Below are 27,500 nucleotides of genomic sequence, written 5' to 3'. Positions count from 1 at the left end.
AAGACGCTACAATGATGTCATATCAAACTGACAAACATCATGTCGGATGATGCAGGGTAAAACATATTATGAAGGATTACACACAGACGCACACTTACACATAACACACACACACACACAAACACATAACAGACACATATAACACACACACCACAGCTCTAAACACATCAGTGTTTATTGTGCCTGTAAAGCTCATGACATTTAGTTACTCATATAGCACAAAAACATCTTCATTCAGCCTTTTGTTTCTTCTATTCTGAGTCCTGACCTTTAAAAACACAATCAAGCTCTTACTGAAGACCTGATGTTTGATGTTGTGTTGTTCACCTGCGACAGAACATGTTCTCATTAAATCTCAACTTTACATTTACATTCATGCATTTGGCGGACGCTCTTATCCAAAGCCACTGACATTACATTATACTATACATATCTAACCCATGACCGTGGCGTTACTAGTGCCATTCTATAACCAGAGAGCCTAATGAGAGCAGTTTGAGTCAAATCCTCGAGTATTGTTCAAATCACATAATCCAAGACTTTTACTGAAGACGTTTTGTAATCGGTGACTTGTTAGTTGAGTGATTTTAGCTGCACGGTATCTTTACTTTTACTCAAGTATGGTTTTCAGGTGCTTTTACACCTCTGTCAAATATTAAAATGAGCGATATATCTATACAGAATCACTGTAAATCTAAATTCATTTTCATTTCAACACTTTCATGACATGTTACACTCCTCAATATTTCAAACAAACAAACGGAATCCAACTTGAAATCTTCAGCCTGCAAGAGAAAGCAGCAGTCACACAATGTGTATATGAATGTAATAAACTCTTGAAGTGTGTCGAGTGTGTTGTTGAGGTCTGGAGCTCTGAATCAGGTGGATTTAGATCTCAGTGACGCTCCGGCTCTCGACTCACTGGTCCATGGAATTAAACCTGCAACCTTTGTGACGCCTCTTGACATTCTGGACTATTAGGAGTTGTGCCTGAAGACATCATAACTCTGTGTGTGTGTGTGTGTGTGTGTGTGTGCGTGCGCATGCGTGCATGGTGGGGATAAACAGGCCAATGCACACGTCTCAGTTTAAATATCTTTATACTTTAGCCATGTCACATGCATCACAGAGCTGCACTACAGACTCACACTCAACATACTGCTGGAGTCAATCGTGAAGAGAAACATCACACATCATCAATCTGTTCAATAATCATCCATGATCAAATCACACATGACAATCTTTCACATCTCTATTACTTCTGCCTTGCAGTTTTCTGATGTTGGGAATCGAAAATCTATTCCAATTTGGAAAAGGATCGGAATGGAAAGGAATAGGAATCGGATACTGAGATTAAAACTTCCTGTTATCAATTCCTGTGCATATTTTCAGAAAAGTACACGTGTTGTGTGATCTGCTGATATCTCAATAAAAGCCCTTATGTAAATGAATTATATTTATAAGGGATGCACGATAAATGATCAGCCATATCAGTATCGGCCGATAAATGGTCATTGTTTATAATAATCAGTAATAAGAATTTATGCGATGTATTATAGCCGATGAATCTTAGATCATTTCCTGTGGTTAAACTTCTTCATCTGCACACAGTTTAAATACAGTACAGTACTGTCCGTCCGTCTGTCTGTCTCACTCACTGAGTCAATTATAAGAACAAAAGCACATTGTTTGAATCAGACGGCTATCTGAATGCTTTCTGTCTGGAGACGTGACTATTCAAAACATTTTTCTTGAAGAGCATCTATCATTTGTTTATTAAATCAAAAATATAGCAGAAAAGTTTGAAGGTTAAAGAATCGCTATTCTCGTGTAGCCAGAGCTTCATACTGAAGGTCTGGATTTATTCGCCGCTTGCTTTGGAAAGACCCGCCCAAGAGGCCATATGACTGACAGATAAAGCAACCAATCACGTTTGGTTTTGTGCCGCGTCATGTTTAGAGGAGTGGAAATGTCCAGACGGGTTGATCTTCACAAACGTGTCAAAAGTTAACAGAAACAACAATGATTATAAGTTTATGCCGTGAACTTCACATACTTTTAAGAATTGAGCGTTTAGTCCATTGTGATGAATTCTTATAAGAACTGTTGTAAACACGACAGCTTACTTCTTAGATCAGAAGGCTTTGCTGTTTCCAGGCAGACGGTTAAAGAACGGTTTCATTATAATAACTACACTTTAACTATGATGTAGTTCAGCTATGATAAAACAAACTGTAATAAATCAGAAAAAACATGTTTCTATGTGTATATATACACAAAACGCTGCTCATAAACATATTGTTTTCAAACGAGTCAATATCAGGTTAAATGACCAGACAGGTTGAAATCTAAATGTTTTACTTCAACTGTGGAATCGAAACTGAGAATCGTCAAGAATCGTAGTCGATAATCAAGAATCATAATTGGAATCGATCAAATTCAAAGGATTCCCAAACCTTCAGTTATCTAGAAACTGTGTGTTATCTGATGTGGTGTTGAGCTGAATGGCGGCTTATCTCAACACACATTCACACACTGAAAGATGATGAGATGATGTCATCGTTACAAATGATCTGCAGCTTTTCAGCAGTGTGTCACAAAAGCTTGTATTTATTATAGATACTCTAGTATTATATTTAGTGTTTTTCATCAACATCAATAACTTACGGTCTTAAAACATCGTGTGTTGTTTCTGGGATGGACATTCAGTCTGCTATAATTGAATTGATTAATTTGTTTGTTTGTTTTTTTATTAATGGCAAACTTCATGATCAAATTTCATTAAACGCGATAACTTCACTATCGTGTAAAAACAAATAGAAACAGTGAAAAATAAATAGTTTTCATAAAAGGTCTTTCATTTTAATACTTGATACAAACCCAAGATTATGCAGGAGAAGTCTTTTTATAAATGTCGATTAATGCAATCTGTGAAATAAACAGTTTTGAAGTCACAGCAGTGTAACAACGAGTCGCATTCAATTCAAGTACATTCTCATGATTATTTACATTTATGCATTCGGCAGACGCTTTTATCCAATAATATATCATATAAAGCCACTAAATGTGATAGTGTATGTGTGGTTGAAAGTTCTTCTGCATTTAGAATGAATTTTAATATAAAAGCTTCTGATGAATCATAATTTGCATACAAAAATGTTCCAACAAAAATTTAATGTGCAAATTGATTAGCCGCCCAAATGTTTAATGAATGAGACACAATGTTCCTGACGGCTAAAGAATTAGAAACTCAACCATATTCTTTTTCTCATGTGATTCATGATGACACATCCAGAAGATCTGTTTTTATGATAACAAATCATTTCAACACTTTTCAAAAATAATCTGCTGTATATCACACAGTTTTGCTTATAAACCTTTTACATTTAGTAACTTTTGTCTCTTTAGACATCTGGAGTAAACAAGAGGAACTAAAGCAACAAGACAAGCGTGTGAAGCAAAGCTGATGGGTGAGAAACGGCATAAAACCAAACGCCACTTCACCTGAATGAGAATGAAGTGATAAAGCGAGGAACACTTCTCCAGCGCTCTCTGAGAGGCTGACTGTGTTAAATCTGACAGAAAGTGGCGGTTGGAGTTCATGTGAGCAGACAACACTCTTATATAATGAACGCAGGTGTCCGTCTGCTCACAGCTGAGACCTCCTCACAACATCAAACCAACACATTTCCATCAGTGAGCACTTACAGTCAAGCACATGATGAGGATGAGGAATGATTTCCTGCACAACTGTTATCACACACACACACACACACACACACACACTCGCCCGTGTGGACATCTGCAGGTTCAGATCGCATCCATCCTTCTCTTACAAAACATCACAAGTGTGCATGTGCTCAGAATAACTGCACAGGAATATTCAGAGATTTAACGGAGAAAACTGAACGTTTGGCAGCTCGTACACACCGGGATGATAATCACACGCTCTTATCGCCATTGTTTTTAAAGTTGTTTTTCACCGTTCATACCCAAGCGATTATCACTGGCGATGAGCCGAGTGAACGTGCAAATTCACTCACTGACATAGATGACACTTTATGAAAAACAGAAACTCTCCGTGACACAAGGTGGCGCTGCACAACTTTAAGTCTGCGTCCTCCGGAGGACTCATTTGAAGTCTGTTACGTCATCGAGGCTGTCTCCTTTAATAAAAGCAGGGAGGACACTGTGTAGGCGGCCTTCTAATGCGACCTACCTTCACCAGAATTCAGAGGACACATGAGGTGCATCCTTAGATGTTAGAGATAACCCACAATTCTTTGCGTCGGCCAACGTCTGTTAAATATGTGGTGTTTAAATGTCAACAGTTTACAAATCTCAGCAGGCATGTGTAGTAAATAGGTTTACAAGTGTTTAGTGATTTTAAACGTTTTGAAACAGTAAGGCAATACTTTTGAGATCTCTTTTGGCATTGTTTAGGGTAGAAAGTAACCAACTTTTTACCTCTTAAATCATGTAGAAATCATTTTGATCAATTTCCCAGGTGTGAGAGTGCAACGTGTTGTCATAGCAACATGGTTCTTCCGATTTCCTTTTCTGCCGGTATGTCCTACGAAGGACGTCTTGTTTAATTCTAAATTGAGAATCGTTTGTATACCGCATCATTACAGGATGAGACCTCTGGAGGACACAAGGACGCAACCTTACCAAACGACTGGTGTTTTACTGTAACTTCAGCAGCTCCAGGCACCTCAACAAAAGTACCAATCTTATTGGTCGGCCAGTTTTTAACGTGGCAAACGCATCAAACCAAAAAACGAGCCCAAGGAAATGACGCTTTAATGCTTGTCGTGTTGCGCATCAATATTCACACTCACATTGGCGCCCTGTGTTTAGTCACGAGGCACTAAATGTCGACGATAAATGTGTGCATAATGGTCCCAGTGTGGACAAGCCTTTACATCTCATGTGTGTCTCAGATATTTCTCCTCAGTCATAAATCTGACAAATGAGTCCGTCATGAGAGTTTAAGAGACGTCAACAATGTGTCACACTGAACTCAGATTTGTCTCGTCTGCAATTAAAAGTCAATATGATTGGAGATCTCAATATCAACTCACATATTTCTCATCACATCCAGATGATTTCATTCATTTACACCTCCAGACTCTTCATGTGATTCTGGTTTTATTTCTACAGAGTAGATGTATAAATGAAACCCAAGTGAGAACTCATTTATATCTTGTGAGCTATGAAAGAGAAACCTGTGAGGAATGGCACTCTTCTCTTCTGCGTGATAATGAATCAATCCTCTTTGTGTTTGTGTTTGGTGATGCTCGTGAAACACAAGCTGATGTTTTTAATGGGACACATTAAAGCTGAATGGGTGGATTAGTTAACGCTTCTCTCATCAGTGAATTTAAATTCTCTGCAGCGCTCACGGTCAGATTTCACCTGATGGAGTAAACGTGGATCAATCCAGTGACTCGTGACAGCTCCGTATACTCTCAGTGATCCCGTCCAGATGTGTTTATGCCATCAAACACCCTTCTAATCATACGACAGCTCTGGATTATATCTGCTTCACTCTTTCACCACAAAACACACGAGAGGAGAGAACACAATCTTCACAACACCAGAGGATTATACTGTACGTGATTTCACAAAAGTAACCCAAGCGGTGTAGATTGAAGCTGTTTTTTATCCACAAACTCCATGTGAATTTAGCATCTGAGACTCCCTCACTGCTGATTATAACACAATTATTTGCCAATCAGACATTAAATGAGTCATTTCTCTCAAATGAAACTCAAATTTAACTCAAGAGTTTGTGGATTCTTTCAATGATGATAGCGTTTTCCTCACATTCTGATCGACATGCGTCGTGACTGCAAACACTTTCCACTGCAGAACTACACCTTCCACACATAATACTGATATCTATAACAGGAGCAGAAGTTTTATTTGCTTATTTATTCAAAACAAAATACAGTCTGTAAGTCCTAAAATCCACAAGATCATAAACCGTTTGACTGTTTAAAAGAAATGAGAATGTGAGATTAGATCAAACATTTACAGACCTCAGCTGGTCTCACAAATAAAAAGCAGCAGGTGACCATATTTCATGTCTGTTATGTTTGTTTAAAATCAGTTTGTCCTTCACATCTCACCCTGAGAGAACACCAAAGAAACATCTCATTACACTCATTATCTTTAAAAACACGTGTGTGTGTGTGTGTGTGTGTGTGTGTGCGTGTGTGCGTGTGCGTGTGTAGAGTCACAGTTAAATAAAAGATCCTTCTAAAAAAGATCCTAAATTATACTTTCAAATATTCCACTCTCGTTGACAGGAGAAACACAAGGGCAGATTTCACAAACACAAGCACTTCACTTCCAAACACACTTCTGAGTGGGACACAGAGGTTAAAGGTCAGGTTCACCTTCCAAGGCGTCTCCATTATCACTATAACTAGATTTTATTTTGACTCTGTTGTTCTTTGCTGTTATTGTTGTTGTAAGGTTTGAGGCATTCAATGACTGTGAAACACAAACCTTCCTTCCCCAAACAACAACTAAACAGCATTTAACAAAGTTTAAGTATCCAGATTTCAGTTCAATATCTGATGTGTCCTGAAGCGCTCTTATTAGGACACATGAGACAGTAAAACACTTTGAGAGTTGTTTCTCTCAGGACTCAATGTCTCATCACTTCACTTCTACAGCCAAGAAACTCTCCTCTTCTGTCCTCAAGTCAAATGCTTTTATTTACTTTAAGAATATGTGCTAGATACTTCTCTGTGTAAATGTTGTTAGTTGGTGTTGAGTGGTTTCACCCTGGTCCTGTACAGTACATTTCCTGAACAAACAGCAACACAAAGGTGAAGGACATGTTTAATAGTCAAGTCTGGATAACACAACACAACTTGAGTCCTGATGTACAGTCCAGCAACACTAACACTTCTGTCCGTCTGTGTGCCTGTCTGTCTGGCTGCCTACCTGCCTGCCTGTCTGTCTGTCTGCCTGTCTGCCTGTCTGTCTGTCTGTCTGTCTGTCTGTCTCTGTCTGCCTGTCTGTCTGCGTGCCCGTCTGTCTGTCTGCGTGCCTGTCTGTCTGTCTGCGTGCCCGTCTGTCTGTCTGCGTGCCTGTCTGTCTGTCTGTCTGTCTGCGTGCCTGTCTGTCTGCGTGGCTGTCTGTCTGTCTGTCTGCGTGCCTGTCTGTCTGTCTGCGTGCCTGTCTGTCTGTGTGCCTGTCTGTCTGTGTGCCTGTCTGTCTGTGTGCCTGTCTGTCTGTCTGTCTGTCTGTCTGTCTGTCTGCGTGCCTGTCTGTCTGTCTGCGTGCCTGTCTGTCTGTCTGCGTGCCTGTCTGTCTGCGTGCCTGTCTGTCTGCGTGCCTGTCTGTCTGCATGCCTGTCTGTCTGTGTGTCTGCGTGCCTGACTGTCTGTCTGTCTGCGTGCCTTTCTGCGTGCCTGTCTGTCTGTGTGGCTGTCTGTCTGTCTGCGTGCCTGTCTGTCTGTCTGTCTGCGTGCCTGCTGTCTGCGTGCCTGCTGTCTGCGTGCCTGTCTGTCTGTCTGTCTGTCTGTCTGCGTGCCTGTCTGTCTGCATGCCTTCACAAAAGATATCTTCATCCTCACCTTCACACACACATAAGCACTCATGGCTGTTCCAGAAGATTCTCTGAAGAAAAGAAAATAACTTGTGTTTGTGTCGTTCTGTTCTCTTTCCTGGACTGCTGTGTGGGATTCTTTATGGAAGCTTGAAAGCAAATAAAATAAATAAATGCAGAAATACAGGACAGAAAATACCTTACACACTACAATCACACAAGCACTGTTTACTGGAGGTAACTTTATTTTCCTCTACACAACACAACAACCAGATCCTTCCTCCTGCTTCATTAACCACACATTCATTCATTGTGTAGCTCCACAACACAACAGTCAGTGTGTAACGGCTGAACACTGATGTGAATCTGTATCAAGTGGAATGATAAATTCAGCCCATAACGCATCGGCTTCAGAATTTATGATGAAGAAATATTTTAAATTAGGTGTCAAAAGCTTCAGAGTCAAGCAGTCCCGTTCAACCCAGCGCTCCAAACACACCGCACCAACGTCCAATTACACACAAATGACAGAGATTTGAGGAGAAGAACCCGAGGGAATCTCTTCACAATACATAGACAGCATTAATGAGTCGACACACACAGATCAAACCCATCCGCTGATGCTCCGTGAGATTCACCATCAATACTCTGTCACACACACACACAAACCCTACTGCTTACAATCCTCACTTTAGGATTCTTTAGTAGTGCAAGAATATTACGTTTTGCCTAGATAGAATGTTGTAGAGTCTAGTCGATGGAACACACAGTTTGTCAGTTTCTGTGACCTCTATTAATATTATTTAGCAAAAGACAGCACGTGGTTAGTTCCTTGTTCTTCAGCATCCAGAACATTCTGGAACATTCTGTTAGCTTGGTCATCACTTAAATTGATGACAGGGAGTAAGATTGGACATTAGGTCTGCAACAAACAATTATTTTGATAATCGTTCTAATAATCGTTAGATTAAGCGACTAATCGGCCATTGTTTCAATGACTAATCGGTCGGTTTTTAATGATTATTCAGCTTTTGCAACTAGTTAAATAAAACATTTAGTTATACATACATTTACGTAATGAATAAAATCAATTCAGCTTTTGGAATTTGTTTTAATGAACTTGAACCAACTGGTTACTCCATTTAAGTTTGCGAGTTTGCCAACTCCAATCACCCAAATACTCTCTACAAACTTTTAAATACAAATAAAACTAAATAAATAAATCAGGTACATTACAGACCTTTTTTTTTTTAAATGTAAACAAAACTCTTGACAGAAGCATTAAGCTGCATTTCTATGACAACAGTTCAGTTCAACTCTTTCCCCACCAGCCTTTTTTAAAAAAGTTGCCAGCCTATGCCAGCGTTTTCATAATTCTCGCTGTTTCTACTGCGATAGCATTCGGGAAGGCTGCATTACACTCTAGCGCTACAGTGCCGTAGCGGTCAAATTGTGATATTGCAGGCCTTTAAATTAAGTCACTTAATCAAACGACTACTCGACAGCAAGAATATTTGTCGACAATGTCGACTAATCGTTTCCGCCCTATTTGACATAACTCGTGATTGTTACACATCCCAAGCAAGATACAGTTCTTAGAAAGATTAGATTTGGGTTAACAATAATCATTGAAATACATTTCACATAATATGTGGGACACAGGCAAAACCCCAATTCTCACAAGTAGTTTTTAAGAAAAGAAGAAGCAGAAAGAGTTTCATATTCAAAACATTTCATATTAATACATGTAATGTAATATTTATTACATGATGCCATACGTGTGTGTGTGTGTGTGTGTACATGGAGACTTGTACACCTCATCGCCTTAAATAAATGTACATTAATGTGTATATTAATCATTTCTTCATCTTTATTCCTCACACAGTGTTTTCATCAAGTTTCAAAAACAAATATCAAACATTCCCAAGACAAGACACGGGGAGTGAATTGAGTTCATATATTAAGTTTGGTGTTCTGAAAAACATTTAATTGAGTTTATGCCTGAAAAAATGTCTGATGATGTGGTAAGAGAAGTGAATCATATTAACTCAAAAGGAAAACTATTGTTTTTACTTCGAGCTTAAACTGATTTCATTTTGATATGATTTATCTGAAAGTGAAACGGAATTTCGAATGAGAAAAATAGTAGGTGTGGCTTGTGATTTAATGCAAATTTATAGGATGTATAATCAAATCTGTTGGTTTTTGCAGTGAAGCTGGCAGCAGACTGACAGTTGAAGGGGAGGAGTTAACAGATGGTCCGCCCATACCTTCGAAGTTATAATCATTTGACATGGATAGTCACTACATGACAGAAGTGCATTTTCAGATTTTATCTATGAGGAAACACACATTTTTAAAAAGAGAATGATCCACATTGATAAACCATTTACAATAAATGATGCAATATTTCATGAAAAAATAAAATATGTTAAATTTCACTGGGACTTTAAGAATATCTTAAGAATGTTTAGATAGTTGTATGGGAAAACATGACAAAAACGTTGTGTGAGAACAAAGAAAATGACATTTAGTCAAAGATTGATGTCTTCTGCTTCAGGGGTATTAGTCCAGTTCTGTTCTGTACTGTAACAGAATGTGATGTATTATATTTGAGAGACTGGATAAAATCAGGCTGTCCTCACCTCACAGACGGTGTTAAACAGGTCAGATAACATGTTCATGTCTACATGAGTAATAAATGAGAGCCCAGGAGATGTACAGAATCAGTCAGGAGAGCTCAGATATGTCCTGTAGCTATTAAAGACAATGATGTGAGACGGAGCGAAGCGCTCTTATATGTAATCCCTCCATTTCCCCTAAAGGTCTCATCAGAAGTCTGCTCCGTCTGATCTCATCACATCTCAACCCATTTCACACCAGCGGTCCCAACGGAGCCTAATCTAGGCCAAACTTTTAAAGACAAGCCGGGAAGGCTTGAGGATGCAAAAGCAGGGAAACGATCCTGATCACATGCAAATCAACACAAGACTCACTTTCAATCCCAGCACATACACACACATCATCCTCTGATCTCACCTGTGAGTTTCAACGGAAAAAATGATCAATGTCAAACACACAAAGAAACAAGCTTGATCTGAATTTATAATATTTGTGCATTAGTCAGGATAGAAAGGAATAAGAAAATGTTTCCCATATCACTTCTGTGGCCGTGCATTCAACCCAGCTGAGTTCTATTTGATCTATGATATTTATCTATTATTTTTATAAAACCATTTGTTTTTCATTACCGTCTTATGTTAGGGATTCTACTGATTGTATTAATAAGATATTGGAGATACAATATTTACCCGATGGGGTTTTCTTATTAACTGTAATGAGTTTATATACTAATATATCTCTCATGAAAAAGGGCTCGGTGCACTCAGATCTCTCTCCACCTTTAAAATTCTTGTTAGAGATGGCCTCGTATGTTTTGAAATACAATTATTTGAGTTTTTCTTCAGATTAGTGGGACAGCAATGGGCTTCATTTTTGCCTCCAATTTTTTTAGCACTGTTTTTTTTTTTGAGTATCATTAAATAGTACAGGTTTATTGACGATTTCATTTGTATTTTTTGGGGAGATTACAATGAGCTAGCTTCAAGAATGCGTGTCCATTTTGAATAATTTTGAAGATGATTTGGAGTTTACTTTGGAAGCAGACTCATTCAGAGTACAGTAAACATCCAAGATATGTTGGGTGCAAAAGTCAAACATCATGAAAAATACATTTTTGGATGGGGTTATCCTTCTAAATGGATTGATGAAGTATTAAATTATGTTTTTTGCAAGACACATTCGGAGTTGCTTGAAAAAGAAGACTAAAGATCAAAAAAACATTATTTCACTTTTATTACAACCCATTCATTCAAATCTTATTTGATTAGAACAATTTTTAAGACACACTTGTACTTGTCATCTGATCCTGAAATGAGAATTGTGTATAAAATGCCTCTTTATTTAAAAGAATACCTGGCAGATGCTCTCCATCAAAGTGACAAATATAGATCTTCTCTGATTCTCTTCTCAGACTACCTGTCCGATAAAGAAATGGAAATCTTCGTTGTGGAAATTGGTAGTAACACCGTTAAATCATCCAAAACAGCACATCAATTAAAATAGAGGATAAGTGAACATAAGAGCTGGACTAGAAGAAAATAGATCAATTATCCAGTTGTGGCCCATATTTTAGTTTTTAATCATGATGTTTCAACTTTAAGATTTTGTGGCATTGAACGGGTTAAAACGCCACCTATAGTTGGTGATGATGAGCTGCTCTTATAGAAACACCAGTTGGAAATGAATGAAGAAGCATTATTTAATTCGATGTTATATTATAATATATATAATGTGTTGTTTTGATGTGATGAGTACTTTCATGTTGGACGTATAGAATGTGATTAGTAATTTGATGAACTCTTGTAGTGATGGGTGATGTTTCTATTTTTATGTGAACTTGTATTCTCACATGTTAGTATTTGCCTGATGAAGGTCACAAGACTGAAACATTGTGAGACTAATTAAATGCATCTTGTGTACAAGCACTGATAGTGTGCAGGATTTTTTTCTTTTTGCTTATCTATGATATTTACGAAAATCAGTGCCCGTATGTATTAAACTTGGACTTTCTTAAGAGCCTTTTATAAAGAACCTAAAAGCAACTTTTAGTAAAGTTTTACTTAAGTTCTGACTTAAGTGTTGTAAATAAAGGACTTCATTGATTTAAACACAGAATGGCCACCCTTGACCTCTGAATCAGCCAATACGGAGCAGGCAAGGGGGAAGTCAGAGCATCATTGCACCATTATTCATGACGGAATAAAGACATTACTTAATCCAGACATAACATTTATATATATTTTTTAATTAATTTATACTGTATATTTAGCTGCAATCCATAACTTATTTGGGTAAAACAAACCAAAATTTTGTTATTGTGCTTGTACATAAAATCAGTGTTGAAAACTGTCTGTCTACCTTCCCCTGATTTACAACGTTGAGCTTATAATAGTAATTGATATATTGAGCAGTACGCTTTTGTGTGAAATTTGACATCGATCCATATGAAAATAAATACATAAAGTAACCTGCAATTTCCTTTTTCAAACAGAGATGCAAAAGTATAAAATTGCATTTTCAAAAATTTCGCAAAAATATTACAAATATGCATCCATTCTGGCTTGATTTCATACACTTTTAATTGAGTTTTAACAGTTAATTTAAAGAATTAAGCTGCTGCATGACACCCTTTTATAGTACATAAAGAAAAGACGACAGCTGTAAATCTTTAAAATGATCTTATATTTTTTATATTATTATATTATTTCATGTACTCCCGGTCACCATATGTTTCCAACGCATTGTATCTTTGTTGTAAAGTCCATGGTATCTGCCTTAAGTGTAAGAATAAGAGTAAAAAACGTCATTCTTAGAATTTTGACACACTTAAGAGTAACATTTTACTCTGAGTGGATACAATGAAACATTTGAACATTTGACACTCTGCTGATGTCTAACATAAACTCAAGCAATAGACGGCTTCTGTGTTTTGTCTCAGTCCGCTCGGTTACATCCGGCACACGTAGCATCCATAGGGAACAATGACGCTTTTACCCAAGATGCACATGGGATTAAAATCAAGGTTAATGTTAAAATTACCCAAACACTACATCATACATCCACAACCAAAAAGGGGAACGGCTTCAAACTACATTCTCAAATATGATAAAAACAAAGTAAACTTTTGCACTTCTGAGGCTTGATCACAGAGGCACTGTAGTCTGTCAGTTTACTGAAATGTGTTTTAGTTAACATATATTTATCCCATGGTGACGAAATACCTTAGGCTTATGAGAGCGAAAGAGGCTCGACAAATAGGTCATTTTCACTTAACTGTTGGAGATTTTAGCTGCCGTACGTGATCGCCCTGCGTGCATCGAGTCTGTAAGAGAACGGGTGCAGGGTAAAGGCTATATTTACCAGAATTACTCGTTCTCACAGCAAAAGTAAAGGTGAGAAAAGTGCATTGGCATGTGTGACTGAAGCTGTGTGCTTAGCTGTCTTTGGATTTCTAAAGCATCCGTACGTCACAACAGGCAGACTTAAGTACTGGTAGAATGTGAGTGGAAAAGCCGACAGCGCACCTCACGGGCTAATGTGTGTCTGCCGCTTCAGCTTTAACCGCACATTAAAGAGAAAAAAACCCCACGGCTCAGAGCTCTGACACATGTGGCCTGCGGTGCCGCGTGACTCTCTTACACGTCGCCGGCAGCAAACAGCTCGCGTGCCCGTGATGGAGAACTCCTTTAGTCATGACATCCCAACATCCCATCATCACCATACATACAATCCTTCACATCTTACATCTTATTCATTCAGTAAATAAAGACAGAAAGGAGGGAGCAGATTGTGATCTTTGCATTAGATATCATGTAAATGATCTAAAGACCAAAGGAGTTTGATAATCATGAGAATAACTGAGGGTTAAAGATTCACTGAGAGCATTAAACTCTGAACACACACACACAGACAGAGTCATTTGTTTGTGTCTTGTTGAGGAGAAGAGCTTTTACTTGAACTCATTGTATAAAGAAAGATAAAACATCCTGTTAGTGTTCTCTGAAGGAAGGAATGAAGTCACTATAAGAATCCATCCACAACACCTTCACAAGATAGATTTCAAAATGATGGCTCACATTCTCTAGCAGACACGACCGGAATGAGAAATGTGGAATCTAACTCTTCACGGCCGTTCTAAAACATTATTTCTTTTTTGTCTTTTGATTTGGGGGTCAAATTTGACTTTAAGACATGCCTAGCTTCAGCCTAAAAAACATTCACAAGCTTAACAATGTGCCTCTTCCTTTAATTCATAGAAAATACTCTCATCAAATATGAATAATCTCTTGAGTTGTGTTTTACTGAATGGAAGATGAAACGAGAGTAAACTTTGATGAAATAAAACTAATAACTCAACATGAGGGCTGCTCGATTATGACAAAAATCTTAATCACGATTATTTTGGCCAATATTGAGATCTGATTATTTAACAATCATTTACTTTTAAGACTACATAGAAAATTAAAGAACGTGGCTTTTAAACTGTGAATTCAACAGAAAAATAAATGTAAAGAAAAAGCACAGCTGAACCGCTGTAGAGGAAGGGGGTGCGCTGTAGATTTATACCACAAGAAAAGAGAGGATCTTTGCACAATGGAACGCGGCACAATAATCATTTTACCTCTATTATTTTGTTTCTGTAATTGTTGAATTGATGATTTCGATTACTTTCGATTTCGCTCTACTCAACATGAGAAACTCACGAGGATTATTCTCCGATCACAATTTCACAAAACGTGATATTTCGAAGTGTTCTTTTAAAAGCTGTAAATTTAATTCTGAAAGTATGAAGTGAACGGCTTGTTTTTTAACGCTGCCAGATTGCTTTTCCACTTTCATCAATTCTTTCTCTAAAGCGAGTAAACAAACTGAAGAAATGCTATTTGGTTGACATGAAAACTGAAGCATTCTGCAGCACTCAGTGAAGTATAAAAATAATTGAGAAGTTCTCACCATCCATGTTCTCTTCTTTTCTCCCGTGTCTACGCTTGAACGATCTGTGGCTTTGGCCTGCAGTCTGGAGTCTTGGCTCCGTGTGCAGAAACTCAAGCCACGCAGCCAAATCTTTACTGATAGTTGGATGTGACCGATGCAGAAAAGCGTCACCCCGGCGCAAACAGTTTATCACATGTTTAACTAACAACAGCCTTTATCTTCTCCACAGTGTCGTTGAGTTAAAACCAGCAGCTGTCGGCCAGCACCGCGCAACCACGTTTCATTTGCTTTTGCCAAAGTATTGCAGCATTTCCACCGCATTCACGAGCCGCACGACAGCTGCGCACATTACGCATTCAGTCAGACGTCTCTGCGCTCACCGCTGAGAAAAACATATGAGATTTAATGAGGTAGATCTCATGATAGAAAGCTCACATGTCTTTTCATATACTCCACACAGACATGTGCTTACTGTAGCATCACTTGTGAGACCTGACGGAACTCTCCGGGGCTCAGATGAAGCTCGACTCAGACATTTGCACTTCATTGAAAAGCTGCTTCAATAAAATCGTGAACGCCTCCTGTTTTCCTGTCACGAGCCGGAGGGGTTCCAGAAATAAACATCCTCTCCAGCTGTTAATTAAAGGTGAATCAGGCGGTCTGTGGCAAAACGCATCAAACAAACAAATCAGCCGTTCTTAAACAAAGCGCTCAATGCCGGAGGACGCCAGGTCTCAGACCCTGACCAACTTCATTGACGGCTATCGACAGGTTCTCCATCCCTCCCGCCACGAAAGCTTTGACTTCACGGGTTCCCTCACGTCTCCTCTGATCTAATCTGCTTGGACTTGAACAATGAACGGCCTCTAAAGTGAACGCGGGTGCAAATGAGAATTGATGCAGTGCCTATTGCCTCCACCTGTGTGATGAACGACTTTGAGTCAACTATCGGATGAGCTCAGGAGCGTCGACGCCCGGCGAGGGAATGACGCAGGAAACGTCCGGTCCTTCCCGTTTGTCAGCGCGAGACAACAGCCACAATAGTCCAGGTTTCAATTACACACCGATGAGTTCCTGAGACAGCAATAATGAGAATCAAGCAAGAAATAACCTTCTAAAAATAACGTAAACGTGTACTTGAATGTCAGATTAAACACTATCATCTGTTTTCAAGACGTGGTGGTATCAGATGGTTTGCTCTGGGGACGGTTTCCAGCATATAACATCGATGTTTTCTCTTCCAATAGAATCTGCTGAAGCGGCATGCTGGAAATTGCTTATGTGCCCTATCTAACCAAGACATCACCACATAAAATACAAAAACACCACATGCAGGCATAAATGTGCATTCCCAAAAGGCTAAAAGACTAATTCATGTGATGAAACTGCACATGCTTTTTAAAACAGAGATTAAACACAAACACGTCTACTTTATTATCTCCGTGGGGACAGTCCATAGGCATAATGATTTGTATACTGTACAAACTCTGGATTTCATCCCTAGCCCTTAAATCTAAAGGTCATAGAAAACTTTTTGCATTTTCAGATTTTTTTAAATATTGTTCTGTACGATTATAAGCTTTTTGGTGATGCGAGTCCCCTTGAGTTGTTGTGCATTAGGGGGTTAGGTCCCCACTGGGATATCAAAACAAGGTCTCACACACACTTTTGGTTCATTATCTCCATGGGGACAATCCATAGGCATAATGATTTATGTACTGTACAAACTGTGTATTTTAAATAATAATAATAGAAATTGTTTTGCATTTTTTAATTCTAAAAAAAAAAAATGTTCTTTTATTGTAAGCTTTTTAGCCAATGAAGAACTCAATTTTGGTCCCGACGGTGACATGAGTTGTGTGCATTAAGGTTTAGGTCCCCATCGGGATATAAAACAAGGCCACACACACACATGCACAGACACAGACACAGGGGCACACACACACACACACACACACACACACACAAAATTGTCAAGGAATTTTTGTATGTAAATGTATGTTTAAAAGAACACAGACACTCTGCTTTAAAGACTTTAACGCAAGCAACAACAGAGTTCTTTATATATAGCACACAAATCCGACAGATTAAATACCGCGGTATCATTTCATTACGGTCTGATACGGTCACGGGGATGTAAAAACTGCGCGAACATAAAATAATCGTGGCAAAGCACACAGCAGTAAATGCGCAGCTCTCTCTCTCTCTCTGTTTAAAGATGGTAACAGAGTGTTTTGGACATGTTTGCTCTGCTATCTCTCAGTACTCTGATTAAACGACGCTGTAGATGTTCAGTCTAGATTCCTGCACACAACGCGATAGTTTCGGCACGTTCTGAATCAGTGACGATGAATGTTTGAAGTAATGTGTCGCCGCACGCGCAGGTGAGCATGTGATGGACGCACCTGTGTTTCCTCGCGAGCGCTCCATCGCGCCGCGTCTCCTCTCGAACCTCCGGCGCGTCCCGCAGAAGCGCTGAACTCACGCGCGTCGCGTCGCGTCGCGTCTCTCACACACGCGAGGAAATAATCGGAACCGCTGCGTCTCCACAAGCGCCGAGCGCGACACTGATCACACACTCGAGCTGAGTTCAGCGCGAGCGAGCGTGCGCGCGCGTGTTAAGGCGTGCGTGCTCTGTGTGCGAGCGCGCGTGCGTGACCCTTACGAAAATTAATCATGGTTTTATTAGAATTATTAGAATTGACTAGAAATATAATTTTAAAGTTCAATTTAACCTATTTAATAGTACATATAGGAATTTATAGTCTGTTTAATATTTGACCCGTGATTCTCTTTATCTTAAAAGTGTTTTTCTCTCTGTGTGTGTGTGTGTGTGTGTGTGCGCGCGCGCGCGTGTGTGTGTGTGCGCGCGTGTGTGTGTGTGTGTGTGGAGTTGTGAGTCGTTTTGTATGTGGGTTTGAACCGGTGTGTGCGTGTCTGTCTTCTGTGTTTACACCTTTTTTGTTTTGACCTGACTTGACTATTATAGTAAAATTGTAGTAACCATATCTTTGCAGATTAAATACGATTTGTGTTTCAATAAATTGACGACAAATATCAGGATAAAACTGTGATTCATTTATAGAATGGGCGCGCGCGGACCAGTGTGCGCGTGCGTGTGTGCAGTCGCAATGAAGCTGCAACGATCTCAACACATGAATGAACTATTAAATATTTGTAATGAATGACGTTTGAATATCTTGTATTGAAGTTCACCTCAGAACAACCAGATTTCCGTGAGAATTTCCTAATGAAGATCATGAAAATAAACGTCAATGTCTCTGTATTCATGTAAACATGCGATCTTCAGTATATTTCTTACACAAGTCACATAAAAAATAAAGTTCAAATAAGTTCAAAGTAAAAAACAACAACATGCCCTTTAATACCTAACTCTGACATAAATTTGGTTTTATTTAATTCGATCTATCTATCGACTTGCAGAATCGTATTTCTTCAGAAATGCCACAAGAAATCAGTTTATATGTAACAAAACGTGAAAGTCATGGTGCTGGTACTTTAAAATCAAAGTCATTTCTATGGTCTAGTTACAGAAGCACTTATTCCTGTAAAAACTCTCATGTTTGTTTTAAACATGTGAAGAACATGTGAGAGTAGCAGACAGTGATACATGAACTCATGTGCTGCTGATGTTTCACTGTGAGCTGAATGTACAAACACAATTCAACCGAATAATTCAGCAGTAATCCAAACTATTGATTTAAGAAATGAACACTTACTCCACTCGTTCGTGCATGAAACGCACACACCATCATACACAGATCAGATTATCATGAATTATTCTGTGAGTTTTGTCAACAGATTCAATCTGTAAATTAATTTCATGGATGGATTGTAATTTGTAAAGCTGTTGTGTTGACTGTGCAAATAATGTCTGAAACATCTGAGGAACACATCACGTTCTGTGTATTACACAATCAATCAATACACCCGATCGATATCTTTCCTGTCCAATTTAGACACCGTCACATATTCTTTATTTCCCTCTCTCTTCTGCACAAATCATCATAAACAAGCACACAGCGACATCAACACACCAGTGTTTTTACAGCTCTTTCATCCATTTGCATTGTATCCAGAAAACAACAAAAGAAAGTACATGTTAACCAAACACAATACTGTCGACCTTTAAAGTGAATTACATCAAAATAAACAACACACAAGCAGGAAGTAGTTTTGTGAGTAATGAAAGCATCCGGAGAACATCACATCGTGGGTTTTGATTTTATCTCCATGATGTCCCTTACAAAATACATTCAAGTGTGCTTAATACCTTATCCAGACAGAAGTCTTGCAGTATAAAAGATGGTAAACTAGCAGTTTACTGAGAGTATACTTGAAAGTGTGGAATTGTGCTACACATATAAATTCACATAAAACAGTAGATTTACAAGTAGTACGTTGATATTAGTATACTTGCTGCAAACAGTTAAGTATAGACTTAAAATATACGTGAACTATACTTCAGTAAAATGAAGTTGAAGTATACTTCTTACCCTGCGGGATTACAGCAGATTACAACAACGCTGAATAAAGCTTTAAAATGGGTCAAAAGCCCCCCGGAGTGATCTAATCATGTATTCTGTCTTTCTTGTCTTACTGTCCGTTCGGTGTGTGAGCAGCAGGAATCTTCAGTGTGTGAAGAAGAGCAAAGAGAAGTCAAGCTGAGGTCACATTCATTTTTTAACAGCCGACTGCTGTCACACAAGGACCGACATCACAGACACATTGTGTAGAGCTGAGGAGAGCTGATGTGAGCATCCACAGAACATGTCTTGAGATCTGTGAGCACTGAGCAAAGACAATATACACATGCACAAGCGTATTATTAAAAAAGAAGAGAAACCTCAGACAAAAAGTCTGACTTTAATTCTACGCACCGCTGGACTCAATAAATACACAAACTATTTAGAGATTCATTTCTGTTCAGAGGACATGTATACGTGTGGCAGACGCTATTATTCAAAGTGCATTTAAATGTATCGTATATTTTTACTCGCTACTGTATGTGTGTGTTCCCTCCAAATCATTCACTTACCAAACCCACTCCTCTCTAAAACCCTTTGTCACTACAAACACTCATGTCACAGTACATCTGCTGAACAGCTCCTTTTAACTCTCACAAAAGAAGAAATATAGGTTTCAACAACAGCACATGTCCGTGTTTATGGGTGTTCCAACTTTTCTTTTAATATTTCAGTATTGTGGAGCTCTCACTGTGATCGATAAAAGACTGTGTGTCAGTGGACAGAAACTTTGAAGACGTCCACAACACAGCCAGACACAGAAGTCTAATGTATGAAGAGAACTCAAGATAACTGTTATAGTCTTACAGCTCCCACAGCAGTGCTCACGGCACATAAGAACAAACACTCCACACCTCTCTCTCTTTCTCTCTCTCTCTCTCTCTCTCTCATAAGATCATTCAGACACTGGATGTTTAACCCATCTGATGCTCATGTTGCTAATGAACATTTTTATCTCTCGCTCATTATTAAACACGTGAAAAGACGAGAAAACATTCATTAGGTGTTTATGTTTGTTTCAGCTTTCCTCATTTGTTTTACAAATGCTTTCCTGTGGCTCAGTGGTAAGAGCGTGACTCTAGCTATGCCGAGCAGTGTAATGCAATGTAAGTTGCTTTGGATAAAATCATCTGCCAAATGCATATATGTAAATGTAGACAAAACAAAACGTTCAACAGAAGTACGAGTCCAATTAAAATCTAATTAAAAACAGATGTAGTGTTTGTGAACTTTAATCTCGGAGCTGTTCACGGATAATGCCCAACACTTAATGTTATTTCATGGTTTATATTTGGACATAAAATTACCACGGAGAGAACGGCCAATATTTTCCACTGAAGGTTTAAAGGGATAGTTCACCTAAAAATCAAGACATTTTGTACTCACTCACAAAACGTTCTACACATGTCAAGACCTCCCTGTATATTTGGAACAGAAATAAATATATTTTTGATGACATCTGAGAGCTTTACAGGTCTCCTCAATGACATCAAGGTAATTCTAAAAAAAAGTAGTGAAGACATGGTTGAAATACTGTATCTGATCATAGTGGTTCAATTGAATCTTTATGAGGCGAAGAGAGTACTTTATGTGCACAAAAAATAGCAAAATTACGAATTTAATCATCCTATTCTTCTCTTCCTTGTCAGTGTATGACGTGAGTTCATGAGAGCAACACAACACTTGCGCATCAGGGGTGTCCAAAATGACAAAATTTGGATTTCAGGGTGAAATTGATGTAAAGCAGACGCTTCTCCACTCTGTGTGAGAATGTTCAGAAGATTCACTTTATTAATCGAGTAAGAAAGCCACACATCATCATCACAACACAACATCATTTTGTCAAAGAGTTGCTTAATCAGCGTAAACGCTTTTACTTCTGCCGATCACTTTTCTCTTTCATGTATTCATGTTGAAGGTTTGTTGTGTCAAAGATGAACAATGTGTCTCATTTTCAGATTCTTGCTGATTTGAGAGAATGTGATTGGACCTAAAGGAAGAGTTCTTCTAAAACTGAAATCTGTGACATTGAATATTTCACAAACCTCTACAGCACAGTCTTTCTTTTATATTTATTATAACTGTGCAAGGACAGACAGCCTGATACTGGGTAAATAAAGACAGATGTTTTGTTTGAAATCTTTTATTTATGCATTGCGGTGTGTGGACGTGTCGGTTTGTTCTCCATCATCTCATAGATCTCTAGCTGTTTCTCCAACCGTTCGCTCGTGTTCCAGTTCAATTCTGGACAGAATTTCATGCTCTCTAAAACTCAATTATAGCCAGAAAACAGTGAGATGAAATTTCAGTATCATGCAGAGATGTCTAATAAAAACAGACTGTGTATTAACAGAAAGATAAAGGTCAAAGATAAACACAAAAGTTTCCGGACAGATCAAGAGTTAGAGCGCTAGCACACTTTCATCTCATAGAGCCAAATAGATTTACATGCGCAAACAGAAAACTCTTTACCTAAAGCTTTAGCAGCGAGATGAATGATAAAGATGGGGCCGGTGTGTGTGGATCAAGTTGGCGTGGGCTGCGGGCTCCCCTGGACTACTACATAACAGAAACAGAAAGAAGACTATGGATGACATGGATCACGGGAATACCAACCTGCTCTCCACGACACAATTCCCCTCGGATTGTGCGAAGGAAGGCATTTTCATTTTCTAGATCATTTCAAGTTCAAGGAGAATCTCCGCAGCTCAGATGGCCCTAGAAAACGCTCGCTCCATGGTCAACAAAACTTTTAGTTGTAACAACTTCATTGTCTTGGACGATCTGGATTTCTTCTTCATACAGTCTTGGATAAATGCAGGTGATTGAAGTCTCCTCTCTGAGCTTGTACCCCGTGACTTTACATGTTTTAATAACCCTCGTCCGACTGGTCAAGGAGGAGGGTTGGCGACGGTTTATAAAAACATCTTCATTGCAGACTGTTGACCACTGCTTATCCTGCTAGCTGTGAGGTCCAATTAATTCATAACAATTCATTTAGTCCCATATTGATCATTCTTATATATCGACTAACAGCATTGAATAATTTTAACGAAGAATTTGCTGACGTTTTAGGGGACATCCTGACTAATCATGGTTTTATTTTAATTATGTGGGATTTTAATCTTCATGTTTGTTGTGCAGCTAATGCTTTGGCAAAGGACTTTTTAAATCTTATATCCTCCCTGAACTTTGTGCAATGGGTAAACCATCCCACTCACTGCCTTGGTCATACATTAGATTTGATATTAACTATGTCATAGTAGCGGCTGATGTTGTCGTTAGTGATACTGTCTCCTCTGATCATAGACTTGTGATCTCACCACTCTTCTTACTTCTTCATCTCCTACTATACCAACTCAAGCATGTTAGTCTTGTACTTTAATGCATTTTCTAACATGTATTTGGAGAATTACCTACCTATTACTTCTGAGCCGGTGTCCTTTGACTTGAATGTTGATGATCAGGTACATTCCTTCAATAACAGTTGTTGTAATATTTCAGATGCTATTGCACCATGAAAGCTTCTTAAACTAAAACGCAAAACCCAACCATGGATGAACGGTGTTATTAGGGCGCTCAGACAGCAATGTCTCCAATGCGAGCGAAAGTGGAAGAAGGATAGAAGAATATACTATGAAATGCTAATAGATTCTCTATCTAATTTTCAAAAGGCTGTCAAGAGTGCAAAGACGAAATATCTATCGGAAATGATAGCCAAAATTTCTTACTGTTCCCAAATTTTATTTTCAACTATTGACACTCACATGCAGACACTCACAGAGACGTCTTCCTCGTTATGGGAAAATTTCCTCAAGTACTTCCTAGATAAGGTTTATAATGGCCGAGCTCAACCATCAACACTGATGAATTCTACCACCGACCACATTTTACCTACTAATCGCTGTAGTGGATTTGACTTGGTCTCTTAACAGACTTGTAAAGAAATCACTCTAAAACTAAGATCCACCTTTTCTCCTCATGACGTGTTGCCCCTACGGTTAATCAAACAAATCTTTGATACTATAGGCACAGACTTAGTGAACAGAATACATAACTGTCTTTTGACTGTTTCAGATGAGTTTTGACACTTCCGTGTCACCAATCCCAAAAAAAGCCTTCATCTGACCCCGTAGTTTATTCACATTTTAGGCTATACAAATTTTATGCTTCAAAACTATCTGAATAGAAATGGTATTTCAGATATATTTCAGTCTGGTTTTAAAAAGCTACACAGCACTGAGAAAGTCTATAATGACATTCTAATGTCCAATGATGCTGGTAATAATCGTAATACGATGACAATAATGTTGATAGATCTCAGATATCTCGCTTGGAGCGTTTTATCGGTGTCAGAGTTTGTTTCGACCCTTCCTGTCCAACAGAAGATTCTCAGCAAATTAGGGAAGCACTCTTCTTCTGTTGCTCATGCTACATGCCGTGTTCCTCAGGGATCAACTCTGGCACCGATACTATTCTCACTATAAATGTTACAAATTGGCTCAATATTAAGGAGATTTGGGGTATCTTATCATTGCTATGCCGCTGAGACACAACTTTACATACTAGTTACGCGTTACGACACGTCTACCATAAACCAACTATCAGACTGTCTTCAAGATTTAAAAGCGTGGCTATCCAATAACTTCTATCACCTGAGTGAAGGTGTTCTGTTTGGGCCAACTGAAAAAAACTGATCTGAGCACTGTTCTCAACTCAACTCAACTCAACTTTATTTATATAGCGCTTTTTACAATTTTCATTGTTACAAAGCAGCTGTACATGAGACACATTGAATACAAGTATGAATTCTAAAGCAGCCCCCCGGCCAGGCAGATAGTGCAAAACAATATGCAAACGGTGGTGAGGAACCCAAAACTCCCATCGAGAAAAAAAACCTCAGGGGAACCCAGGCCCAACCAGGGGATTCCAGTTCCCCTCTGGCAAAAGCTGCTGCCTCTGCACAAGCTCACAGTGCTTGCACAACAAGGCTTAATAAAAAATATAAAAATTAACAATCTGTTGACCTGGGTTCTCTCACATCATGTCATTCATATGTTGCTAAAGATCTGGGCTTTATTTTGGACAGCGCCTTAAAACTAAAGAAAAAAATTAACACGGTAGTCAGCTCCAGCTTTAACAAGCGAAACTTAAACCCTTCCTTAGCAGGAAGAGAATTGAGATAGTAGTTCATGCTTTTATTTCATCACGACTTGACTACAATCGACTGAATCATGGGCTGTCTGTCTCATCTATTCATAGACTTCAATTGGTCCAAAATGCAGCTGACCGCTGGCTCACAGGCAGTAAGAAAAGGGACCACACTACACCTATTCCTCGTTCACTGCACTGGTTATTGGAACAGTATTGTATTGAATTCCAAATCTTGTTGGTTGTCTACAAAGCCCTGAAGAATCTCTCTCAATATCTGTCAGAGCGGTTCACTGAGCACAATCCAGGCAGATCGCTCACATCACAGACCGGTCATCTTCTACGGGTACCTAGATCTAGAGTAGGATGAAGGAAGGACAGAGCCCTGGTAGTAGCTGGCACAAAGTTGTGGAACAGAATGCCTTTATTTATCAAAACAAACCCAAAACTTCAAAAGTCTTTTAAAAACCCATCTGTTTTCTTGTGCGTTTCATGTCTTGTGAAGGTATAATGTTCATTTCTGTTAATCGACATAGGAAACTTTGTAAAGCACTTTGGTCAACCAAGTGTGCTTTATAAATCTAATAAACTTGAACTTGAAACTTGAAAATGGAAGAATTGAATATGTGTTATCCTGTGAACTGAAGATGAGGACATACGAGTGTAAAACAAGTCATCTGTTCGCCCTTAAAAGAGATGCTGAGGACTGAAATGAGAATTCTGCTTAATAAACACGACATACAAATTAGATCTCAAATAGAAAAACACGAGCATTATGTAATATTGTCTGCTGTCGTGACATGTTGAATCAGGTACAGTATAAGTTATGATCTTTTTGATCACAGTGTAATATAAAATAATCATTTAAGAATGAATTCTTTGAGGTTTTCTACAGTCTAGAAAGTGTTGGGTTGTATTTGACCCATGCTGGGTAAATACTGCACAGAACAAACTGTTGGGGCAAAATAACCCAAAGGTTAATACTCGTCACCTATGAGACCTGTACACAAGTGTTTTCTGTCGTGTGTCTGAATGAATCATGTGTCAAACATATAATTGTGTTTTCATTCACACATTGTGCTGTTAAAAAGATATTCATCTGCTGTCGTCTGAACATACTGTATGTGTCCTTACATGAAAATCTCTCTCTCTCTGTCTCTCTCTTTCTCTCTCTCTTCTGTCTCTCTCTCTTCTGTCTCTCTCTTTCTCTCTCTCGCTTCTGTCTCTCTCTTTCTCTCTCTCTCTTCTGTCTCTCTCTTTCTCTCTCTCTCTCTCTCTCTCTCTCTCTCTCTCTCTCTCTCTCTCTCTCTCTCTCTCTTCTCTCTCTTCTGTCTCTCTCTCTTTCTCTCTCTCTTCTGTCTCTCTCTCTCTCTCTCTCTCTCCTGTCTCTCTCTTACTGTCTCTCTCTCTTCTGTCTCTCTCTTTCTCTCTCTCGTCTGTCTCTCTCTCTCTCTCTCTCTTCTCTCTCTCTCTCTCTCTCTCTCTTCTGTCTCTCTCTTACTGTCTCTCTCTATCTGTCTCTCTCTTTCTCTCTCGTCTGTCTCTCTCTTTCTGTCTCTCTCTCTCTCTCTCTCTCAAGATTCAAGATTCAAGATTCAAAGGAGCTTTATTGGCATGATAAAAGAAAATTTACATTGCCAAAGCACAAGATTAAATATAAAAATGCAGAAATACAGATTAGGATAAAAAATAAGATAGAATAAAATTAAAAGTCTATAAGTAAAAATATATATATACACATCTCAATATAAACAGAAAAAGAGTTTAGATTAAAGTTCTCAATGAGGGTGATAGTGTCAGTTTGTGTGTGTTGTCCTGTCAGTGTTGTGTTGTGTTGTGCTGGTTGTTCTTTGGTCGTGGCAGGACTTGACATATCTTGCAGCAGGTTTGAGCTTCTTGACTTTTCTCCCAGTATGTATGAGATCTTGTCCTTTTGTTGAAACTGGTCAAAGTCTTTGTGTAAGTTTGTAAACTGGGGGAAGAATGTTTCTCTGATGTGTGTGTAGTTGGGACAGGAGAGGAGAAAGTGCAGCTCTGTTTCCACTTGATTGTGTGTGCAGTGTGGACACAGTCGCTCTTCTCTCGGTGTCCATGTGTGTCTGTGTCTGCCCGTCTCTACAGTGAGCTGGTGATCACTGAGTCTGTACATGCTCAACACTTTTCTTAGTTTAGGGTCTGATACGCTTGTGAGCTATTCTGACACTTTATATTCTCTCTTTAGTGACAGATAGCATTCCACTTTACTTTGCTGAGCTGTTGCTTCTGTCCAGTGTTGACATATTTCTCTTTTTGTATTTTCATCATTTGGTTTAGTCTGGCTGGGGTTTGGGGTTGACTTGGGCATGTTTGGGGTTGTAGAGTTAGTTGTGAGATCAGTTGGATGAAGGGGTTTCTCTCTGGGCTCAGCTCTTGATGACTTAAGGCTTTGTGATGGAGTGTGTCTGTGTCGCTGTTCTTAAGGTGTGTGTAGAATTTTAAAGCTCTCTCTCTCTCTTTCTCTCTTCTCTCTCTCTCTCACTGCAAATGACTCACACTTATGATTTTGACCTATTGAGAAAAATCTGTCTGCAGGCCTTAATCTTACACCCCACATTTGCCTGCTGAAGAACGTTGGGTCAGAGATGTTAGATAAGTAAATAAAAGGCAGAAGAGCATCTATGAATCATTTGAGTCTGTAG

The 27,500-nt window shown here is 38.8% G+C and overlaps 1 protein-coding gene across 2 annotated transcripts in view; it reads right to left on the bottom strand.

The window, feature by feature from the left end:
* The window catches only part of LOC130431244 (heparan sulfate glucosamine 3-O-sulfotransferase 1-like), a 32,062-nt gene extending 14,329 nt beyond the window's left edge, over positions 1-17,733 (bottom strand). For both annotated transcript variants that reach the window (XM_056760164.1, XM_056760163.1), the window contains exon 1: positions 17,530-17,733. The gene's annotated coding sequence lies outside the window, so the exon portion shown is untranslated. The remainder of the gene's footprint in view (positions 1-17,529) is intronic.
* Positions 17,734-27,500: the final 9,767 nt, after the last annotated feature.

Source organism: Triplophysa dalaica, chromosome 11 (assembly GCF_015846415.1).
Source record: "Triplophysa dalaica isolate WHDGS20190420 chromosome 11, ASM1584641v1, whole genome shotgun sequence".
NCBI classification, from domain to species: domain Eukaryota; kingdom Metazoa; phylum Chordata; class Actinopteri; order Cypriniformes; family Nemacheilidae; genus Triplophysa; species Triplophysa dalaica.
This window is presented reverse-complemented; position numbering and strand designations above follow the sequence as displayed.